This window comes from Natrix helvetica, assembly GCF_964273705.1.
Source record: "Natrix helvetica genome assembly, chromosome: 2".
NCBI lineage: Eukaryota > Metazoa > Chordata > Lepidosauria > Squamata > Natricidae > Natrix > Natrix helvetica.
The window spans coordinates 171,434,652-171,445,432 of NC_138552.1; positions in this window are offsets into that span (position 1 = coordinate 171,434,652).

A 10,781-nucleotide genomic window follows, 5' to 3' on the forward strand; every position below is an offset into this window, starting at 1 on the left:
TCTTGTCTTCAGTAAGTGGACAGCATACTCTATTGGGTTATGATCAGGTTACTGACTTGGTTAATGTGGAACATCCCAGTTCTTTGATTTCTTTTGCTATATGTTTTATATATAGCCCTATCAGTTTTGCAGCATTTGGCTGAATCAGAGCACAATATAGCCCAGAATTCATCCTACTACTTTTATCAGCAGTGAGGTCATCAATAAACACCAGGATCCAGTTCCATTGGCAGCCATCCATACCTATGTCTCCACCATATAAGATGGATGATTTATGATTCAGATGAGCTGTTGCTTTCTTTCTCCATCATTTTTTCTTTCTATCGTTCTGGTACAAGTTAATCTTGCTATGGTTTCATAAGTCCAAAGAATCTTACTCCACAACTGGGTAGCCCTTTTTTGGGTAACCAAGATTGGACCCACATTTGTCCCTTCATAGAATGCTCAGCAGAATTGAGATAAAGCAGAGGAACGGTAATTGACCATTGGCTTACCTGAATGGTCGTTCTCTGGGCGCTGCAGGAGAGTCAAAGCATGGGTTAAATTCAGTCTATTCACCCAAGGACTGAGTTGATTTTCTTAGCCACGCCTCCTCATTGAGGACTAGTTCAAAAACGAAGGTGTTGGTCTGTGATGGACGTGTGCACGGTATCTCTTCCAGTCTTGTTAAAAGTGTCTTTGCTCCACACAGTCTGATGTGATCTAGTAGAGGGAGTAATGGACTCTCCCGCAGTGCCCAGAGAACGACCGTTCAGGTAGCCAACGGTCATTCTCCTGTGCACTGCTTGGAGAGTCCAAGCATGTGACCTACCCAAGCTATGAAGTCCCAAGGAGGCAAACAGAAACGTCCAATGTGCGCAGAGTTGCTACAACCCATTATAACACCCTCCTCCCAAAGGAAGCCTCGGCTGTGGCATAGTAGTCAATGTGATAGTGTTTAATGAATATGGTTGGAGACGCCCATGTGCCTGACCTACATATTTCCTCCACAGGAGCCTGCATCGCCCACGCAGCCGTGGTGGCAGCACTTCTCATAAAATGAGCCGTGATTCTAGGTGGTACTGCCTTGCCCTGCTGTAGGTAGGCCAACTTAATACAAGCCCTCAGCCAGAGACCGATTGTAGAAGGGGAGACTTTCCATCCCATGACGCCTGGCTGAAAGGAAATGAAGAGTGATTCAGAGCGGCGGAACCCCTCCGTCCTCTTGATGTATTTGTGAACCATCCTCTGAACGTCTAGCTTGTGCCAGGTTCGTTCCTTGGGATGCTGAGGGTGAGGGAAGAAGTTAGGGAGTGCCACTTCTTGAGTTCTGTGAAACAATGAGTTAATTTTCAGCAGAAAGGCCGGATCTAAACAGAGGGTGATACGGTCAGCATGAAAGATACACAAATCCTCACAAATTGAGAGAGCTGCCAGCTCCAACACCCTCCTGGCCGATGTAATAGCAATAAGAAAAACGGTTTTCAAGATCAGGTGCCGAAGGCCAATGGACCATATCGGCTCGAATGGAGTCTTGGTCAGGGCCCTGAGGATAAGGGGGAGGTCCCATGTGGGGAACCTGTGAACAGTAGGCGGATGTAAGTTGGAAGCCCCTTTTAGGAAGCTTTTCACCTTAGGATGTTGCCCCAGGGACACTGAAGAATGAACATGGCAGCAACTTGACGGCGAAGGGTGTTGGGGGAAAAACCCTTGTCCAACCCCTCCTGCAAGAAGTCTAGCAGCTGTGGAACGGTAGCTGAAACCGCGACTATGTCATTATTCCACCACCAGGTAGCAAAGGCGGCCCAGGTGGCGTCATAAATTCGAGTCGTGGAAGGTCAACGCGATGCTTGTGTGGTACGAATGATCTTGTCAGACAGATTGTCTTTCCTCAGGAGTTCCCCCTAAAGAGCCAGACAGCCAACTGGAGCCAGCTGGGATCAGGATGCACTATGGCCCTCTGGCTGAGGGAGAGTAGTTCCTGAGGTATCCTCCATGGTCTGCAAATGGAGAGGCTGACAAGGTCCGCGTACCAGGATCTGGGCGAGTGAGGTGCAACGAGGAGAACCTCTGCTTCCTCTGTCAGAATCTTCTGGACTACCTGCGGGAGAGGCAGTGGCAGGAAGGCATACAAAAGGCCTCTTGGCCAGCGGCAGCGCAGGGCATCGGTCCCTTCCGCTTGCGGAGTGGCGTACCTTGAGAAGAACCTTGGGAGTTGAGAGTTGGCTCGACTGGCGAACAGATCGATCACTGGTAGGCTGAACCTGACCGTGATCTGATGGAAGATTTCCGGATGAAGACGCCATTTTGTGTTGTCAATGGTCGTCCAGCTCAACCAGTCCGCCCTCACATTGTCCACTCCCAAGATGTGGTCCGCTCATAGGGAGGCCAGATGATGTTCGGCCCACCTCCCTAGTGTCTCTGCTTCCGCCATGAGGACCTTGGACCTGGTACCCCCTGGCGGTTTATGTGGGCCTTCGTTGCTATGTTGTCTGTAAATAGCAACACACGGCGGCCCACAATGTCCCTCCGAAAATGATGCAAGACTAGCCTGGCCACCCATAGCTCTAACAAGTTTATGCTCTGTGCTGCCTCTCTCTGTGACCACTTGCCTTGAGTCACTTGCTCCTGAAAGTGACCCCTCCATCTTTGGAGACTTGCGTCGGTCGTGACTACCAGCCTGCCTGGCTATCTGAAGAGACAACCTTTCATCACTGCCCGTGATTCCCACCACTGAAGGGACTGTTTTACTTTCATGGGTTGCTGACCTCTGCCCTTTGGATGGGAAGGAGGAACCACTGCAGTTTCCATGCATGCAGATGTGCTTATGGAGCTATGTTTATGCAAGAAAATCATAAGTCCCATAAGTTGAGACAGTGACACGATGGGTGCCATCTGGTTCACTCTCGCAGTCCATGCACGGGTTGTGAGGTTGCATCTGCGGTCCGGAGACAGGAACACCCGGCAACCCGAGTCTATCAGCGCACCAAGATGCAATATGGAGGTGGACTATGTTAGCTGACTCTTTTCCCGGTTCACCGAGAACCCGTGATGTAGAGTAGAGATGGTGTGTTGGACATCTCTGACGGCTTGGTCGGAGGACGCTGATTGAATCAAGATGTCGTCCAAGTAGCAGAGTAGCCATATTGGATTGGAGCGCAGGTGGGCTGCTACCACCAATATCTTGGTGAAAGTCCTCGGTGCAGATGACAGGTTGAACGGGAGAGCCCTGTATTGGTAGTGCCTGCCATCGTAGTGGAATCTGAGGAACTTCCTGTGAGACCTGTGGATGGGGATGTGCAGGTATGCTTCCTTCAGGTCTATAGAGGTCAACCTGTCCCCTCATCTGATGCAACCCAGAATGGTCTGTAGGGATTGCATCGTGAAACACTTGTAGACCAGATGTCGATTTAGAGCTTTGAGTCCAAGATGGCTCTCAACCCCCCCCCCCCCCGAGCTTTTGGGGACAAGGAATAGAATGGAGTAGAACCCCCTCTTTTCTTGCTCTACAGGAACTGGCTCTATGACATTTATATGTAGGAGATGTTGAATCTCCGCCTGCATGCATTCCCTCTTGGGAAGGGATGTGGGGACGAGACACTGGACAAAGGTCCTCGGGGGAAGGGATAGGAACTGTAGAGTCAGGCTGTTCTTGACGTGTTGAGGACCCACGCCTCTGTGGAGATCAACTCCCAATGGGCGGCGTATAATTGGAGATGACCGCCTATGGGAGGATCCAGATCACTTGGACCTGTGGTAGGAGCAGTTGTTAGAACCGCCGTGAAAGGGGTGCCAAAAGGGCTGTTGTTGCTGTCGGCCCTTGTCCCTGAAATTTGTTCTATCTTGTCCACGGTCATTGGTCTGGGGGTAGGATCTCTGATAAGAGGTTCCCACACCCGAGGAATCAGTCCCTCGAAAGGGCTGCCTCCAAAAGAATGAACCCTCCTTCTTATATGACTTCTTAGTGGAGGCAGGAAGTACTTTTCTCTTATCCTTGGTTTCAATTAAGAATTTTTCTAAGGGTTACCCAAACAATTGGCCGCCCTTCAAGGGGGTGGAGGCCAACTTCTATTTTGACTTCATGTCCGCCTGCCAGTGACGGAGCCACAGCAGACAGCGTGAATTCATGTTAGAGGCTAATGCCTGGGAGGCAAACTTGGCTGCATTGAATGAAGCGTCAGCTGAGTATTCTATAGCAGCAATGATTTTATTAAGGTCATGCCTCCACCTGGAGCCTGCTGAGGGGGGATTAGATCTCAATTGCCTGAGCCACAGTAGCGAAGCCCTAGTGAAAAATGACGCTGAGGAGGAAGCCCTGATAGACCAAGCAGCCGCCTGGTAGGTCTCGTGGCAGGCTTTCTCTGCCTTTTTGTCCTCGGCTTTGAGACCCTCAAGGTCAGTCGGAAGGACAGAATTAGAAGTAAGGGATATGATTGGGGTACCCACCTGTGGAAGTTGCAACAAATCGTCTAGTTTGCTTTCCACAGAGTAAAGATTTTTATCTACCCCGCTGGGATTAGTCAGGGAACCTGGCTGCGCCCACTGGCGCTGAATCATATTGACAAGCATGTCCGGCGCTAGAACTAGTTTCTGTGCTGGAGTGTTCTCATAAAAAAGCACCTCCTGAGATCCAGAGGGGGGTAGGGGTCCCTTGGGTAGTAATACCCAATTGGGTGGAAGCTTTAGCCTTATGCAATATCGACTTAAATATAGAAGGCCAGAATAAGCCAGTGAATGCAGGTTTATCAGGATGATTTTCATCCTCTGCATTGTCCTCCTCTGGGATGCATTCCTCTGTGGCAATAGAGGTGCCTAGAGAAGGAGGACCCTGTACCTGATCCCCTTGGACAGGTTTCTGGGCAGTCTTGGCAGAAGTACCTCTGGAAGCCTGGAGCTTCTTTCGAATACCAGCCTCGATGCCTCAATGGCCTGTTCAATGGCCTTCAATGCATCTCAGAGGACAGGTTGGGACCCTGATCCTCAAGGGGCCTTGATGTCCCTGACCCTTCCCTACCAGCCTGTCGAGAGGAAACCAGATCTTCCTCAACAATTGAGCAGGCAAAAGGACATATTTCTTCCCGGATGGAAGAAGACTCTGGATACCCCAGGGAAGCTGCAGGTGAAGAAGCCTGAAATCCCTCTTCCACTACTGGGGGAGAATTATCCCCCCTTGGAGAGTCCTGGGGAAAAACCTCCTGAGGCTGGGGTAAGGGACTAGGATCCCTAGATGGCTATCCAGATGAAAGGGACAGTCTTCGGGCCCTTTCAAAGGTCTTTTCTAAAGCCCTATGTCTGCAGGCCTCAGCCTTGGATAAGGCCTTGCCACCTCTGGGGTTAGGGGTCCCCTTCCCTTTGGTGTCCTTGTTGCCCTTCTCCACCTCAGGTGGTTCTGGCCTACTGCTTTTCAATGAGGGGTCTGGATGGTCCTCTGGTGGCCGTTTGCTTCTCTCAGCCATGATGTCTTCAGCTGGAGTCTTCAACGCTGCAAACAGTAGGCCTGGCACCGGCACGAGTTGACAGGAGCTGCGGGCCTCGCAGATGTGTCCTCCAGACAGGAGTATGACCCGAGGGTCAAAGCTCTCCTAAGCCGCCCGATTTAGGTCTTCTTGGAGGAGGAAGCCTTGCCGGAGCCGCGAACAAAGGCTAATAATTCCCCCGCTGGCTAGGAGGGAAAAGCTGTAATGGACAGAATTTAAAAGCGCGCCAGAATGGCTTCAAAATTGACCACTGCGCTTCTTCGGGCGATAAGGGAGCTGTCAGATGCAATCTGAAGCCTCCGATGAGGTCTCCGGGCAAAGAAGAGTCAAATTGATAGCCGGGAGGGGGGTGGGGGGAGAAGGAAGCCTCCTGCCACCCCTGCGCTTGCCAGCAGCCGCTGGACAAGCGCCCGAACAAACCTAGGCTTCTTCAGTTAGGAAGAGCCGAGAAGCCCTGAAGTCGTCCCAGCAGTACAACAGCAAAGGCGATTTAAAAGGAAATTTTCCTCCTGACTACAACAAATACAAAAATAAGAAAATCTCTTAACTAGGGAGAGTCCCAGTCTATTCACCCAAAAGCTGAGGAACTCCCCAAAAACGCATCCGAACTGGGCTGGACTGAGTTTTTGAACTGGTCCTCAATGAGGAGAGGAGGTGTGGCTAAGAAAATCAACACAGTCCTTGGGCGAATAGACTGAATTTAATCCATGCTTGGACTTTCCAAGCAGCGCACAGGAGAATCATTGTTTTTCTATTCAACCTAATACTCAACATTTCCACTCACATTGTTCTGTGGGAATCTCCCATTCAGGGGCTCCATGGGGAGCGGGTAAACAAAATCAAGATGGTGAGTGATCAAACCCCACTTTTTAAAAAGTGCACTATCTACATGACAGATATTGAAAAGTAGTTGGTTATCAGTTACCATCTTTATTGTTTTAAATCCTCTCTGTGGATGTTGCTCCATTCCATTAAAGTAGATGAGATCTGCAGCATGAAGGGAATTCATTATCTGTGCAATTGTATTTGCAAAATTTTGATTGTATTCCTCCTGCAAGAACTTCATTAATGACAGAAATCAACACAACTTAGAAAAACGAGTTTTCTATTTATTTAAAAATAGGCTTGTTACTACATTGCAGTGACAGTAATTCTTACACTTACATTCTAGTTTGTATAAAAGGATTCCAAGTAGTATTCATCAAAACCAACATAAGTGTTTCACATAACAATAAAAGTTTCAATCAATATATACAAAAAGAAAGGGCACTGTTCATCCAGGTGAGAGACTGCACTTTATAGTATAATTAAGATTTCTAGGGAAATTAACCTTGAAAAAAACCTAAAGATATTATAAAACATATTTGGGATTTACATATTGTACAAAACAAGTATAGCTTTAAATGTGTCAGTTTTAAAACTAAATGTTCCAGGACAATTTCCTTATATTGTTCTATTTCATATAATTCACATTTTAAGTGACAAACTTTTTACTTAAAAATAAAGTCATGTGAACTGATTATTCAAATTTATTTTTCAGATTTTTTTGCAGTGATGGTCCAAAAATGTAACAAATGTGACAACTTGTTTTTTTAGGTGTATGTCTGATACAAATGTTAAATGCCATCTGTGCAAGTATACAAACTCTGTGCAAATATTTCATAAGTAATTTCTACAGCAAGCACTTTGTAACAATTTATTTTCTATCACAGCAGTTTCTTGATGTGTTTAACTGTATTTTTAAAAATTGTATTTTCTAAAAACTCAGTATTCCATTATCTAGGCAAAATAAGTCATTGCTTAATTTTCTTTTGTTAACAGAAGTATTTCCTAAACTTATACATTTAGAACAGACTCGGGGCTTGGTTTTTGTAATTCCACAAATAATGCCATTAGTATCTTCACTCCAGCCTATTCCTTTTAGATTCTTAAAAATCTATATTGAGTTGAATCCCATCATATCCCTCCAGAAATGTAGACTCTTCTGCTAGTGGGAACTGTTCTGAAACATACATAACAGGCAAATTCAATATCTTAGTTGCCCTTGCACAACATAAACCACTAATAAACCAACATCAGCACTTTCAAAAGTTTACAATAACATTAGATTTTATCTTTCAACCTTCTCTTCAGAGAGCTCTGAGCTGAAAACAAAAACATAAGAAATGTTTTTCTATAGCCAATTGTAACTTAAATACAAACTGTGTAAAGATAACACCTTAAAAATGCAATACCAGTGATTTATATTAGAAATGATATTCAGACTTGGCCATCATATACAAAATGTACATCTTTTTTAAAAATATAAACATATGTACATTATTTACAGTAGAAACTGAGCAGCCCTTTTATCAGATGAATCCTTAGGTCCAATTATATGAAGTGCAAGATTAACAGACATATGAAAATGTAGAATAAAAGCCCGATCCAGTCGGTTCCTGTTACATCTATGCAGGATTCCCACAACTGAACTGTTCACCTGAGGGGTTTTTGCAGATGACGGGGGGGGGGGGGGTCAAAGCATAGTCCTCTGTATGCCTCTCGATGCAGAGTGGAAATGCAAAGTGGACTTGGTTGTGCCCTAAACCATTATATATAGTATATCAAGGGGAAAAGAGTTTATGTCAGAGCAGAGGTGACAATCTTTAGCTCCCTGGACCAACTCTCTTTACAGACAGCAAAATTCAAGATCCTTGGTAAGGGGACTTTATAAATTTAGTTAAGACTATTAAAGCTTGTGTAACTGAAATCCTAAATTGGTACTTCAAGAACATTTATATTATAGCATGTGACAGATCTTTGTGTGTACACATATACATGCCCATTTAAAAGCTGATATGTAATACATATAGAATGTTTGACAAAGATACTTTAAAGTAATATACACTAATAAATTTGACAAAATGGTACAAATCATAGTATCAATTGCTCTTAGATGCAAATGTATCTTAGAACAATCAATTCAATATAGGAAGACAATTCTTTCCACACCTCATTATTTCTCACCAACAAAAATGAGCATTGTTTGATATCTACTATTAGGCTGGTGATTATAACTGCTGGGAAACAAAACTCAAAGCCTGCTAATTTTATTATTAAATTTGGAATTTTTCAATTTTTAAAGTGAAAAACTGTTACTTTGAAATGAATATGGAATGCTTTTCTATCAGACCACAGCATATTAACCATAGTTAACAATGAAATAATGGAGTAACTAACATTTTGAAACTAATGGTCCATGCTGTATCAGAATCCTTTTTAGGCTATATTAAACATTTGCTTTTATTACTGTCAAGTTTGTAACATAATAATTTGTATGAATATCCATAAGTACCAAGATATGATATGTACATAAATATTTATGCAAATGTGCCAAGAAATATATTTTTCTAAAGATAGCATAATATAATCCATAATACATTTTATTATAGATCATCACAAATTACCGAACCATGAATTATTGCTTATCTAGGTTCTAAATGAAAATTGTTTTTGTTGATACAGCAAAAATCTTGTAAATCAGTCAAACCAAATTAGTTAAAAAAAATTGAAGTCAAGTCAAGCTTAATCTTATTTAGGGAAAGTAGCATAGCTACAGTGTTATAGACATTATTTTTTGAAGAAAATTCCCAAATAATATTAGAAAAAAGATAAAGTCAGTAGGGCCTCTTAGTACTACAATAAATTCTTCAGGAATACGAAAGCGTTACAAATAAGATTTTTGTCATTTGTAAAAAATTTACTTTTCAGGTCCTGTAATAATAATGTATATTATTATTTGTCCCAAAATTATACCAACATAAACATGCCAAGTGGGACATGATAAATGCAGTAGGGTTTCCTATAATTTCCTATTTGGTTTAAACTTTCTATTATAGGCCAGTGTGGATAATATCAGAAAATCAGGTAATTTAAACTTCCTATCTTCTGTGACAAAATCTTAAATGTATAAATTATACATTTACATGTATAAATGTTTTTCACTGTAAGTTGTAAAATGAGTTTTCTTTGTACATAAACTTGTCATGCCTTCATGGTTAATGCCTCCAATGTTACCAAGAATACACATTTTTTAAACAGATAGAAAAGTCCATTCCCCTTAAAAATCAGTATTAAAATATGCTTGTGCAATTCTTTAAAACATTAAAGAAAATAAACATACAAAGAGACCTCTGCCAGTATAATATGAAGATTGCCCAAAACCTCACAATGTGGAACTATGAAGTGCTATGGAACTTTTAAAAAATTCCATATGATGGTGACAGTACTTTTTAAGTTAGGAAAACAAGTTCTTTAAAAGAAAGTGGAAAAAATTACATTTTAAGTTCTATGGTTATACTTCAAAGTTGAGTTGCCACATAATTGGCTGAGCTTCAAGATGAATATTAAATATATTTGCATTCCAAGCAAGCAACTTTCCTGCATCTGTGCTGAACTTTATTCAATTGAAATTTCCTTTGCACAGGTGACTCTGCGCTGTGGTGACTAAAACTACCTACAATTCTCCAACTGTGTGTAAGATCAAGTAGCTGATCAATACCACAATCTTTGGTAGTGCCAATAATCTATTTGGAGGAATGAAACACTGAATTCAGTGAAAACATAGAAGCTTAAAATTCAGATCCTTACTCTTCAAACTGTACTGTCAAAATTAAGCATACCAAGCATCTTTGGAACAGGCAACACACTGCTGTACATCTGCATTTTTAGATAATGTATTTCCAAATAAAATCAAACAAAATTAAATTGCCTTCTTTTGCACATGTCCCATTTCCTGCAAGAATGTCAAAGTAAAAGTGTGGCTACATTTTTGTACCATACAACTGTTTTACTCTGTATTTTAAATGGGTTATGATTTTAAACAATAAGAATTGTATTAAGGTTTTAAAAGGGATAAAATAAGTAAATGTACCATAAACAAATAAATATGTTTTTCCATAGCAGTACATACAGCAATACATTCCCCTAAGTCATACAGTCATCATTTACAATAGACAACTTAAGGTTACTAAAGATGCACAAAATAATAGAATACAAGGCACAATCATAAAGTGGGATTTTCCTTTAGGGTGGATATATTGACTGATGTCAGCTTGGTTAAGTATACTGTAAAAAGTGCAGAAAAACAATGTGCAATGAGAACACTGTATAAAATATGATTGCATAAAAATTGATTTGGCCTTTTTATCTTTAATAATGGAAAACAACCAATCTTCCCCTTAAAGTTTGATATTTAAATTTTTTTAATATTCTAAAGTAATCTAAAATTATACCTGGGTAATTTTATGTTTATGTGCTCATGTATATACTCAATACATACATACA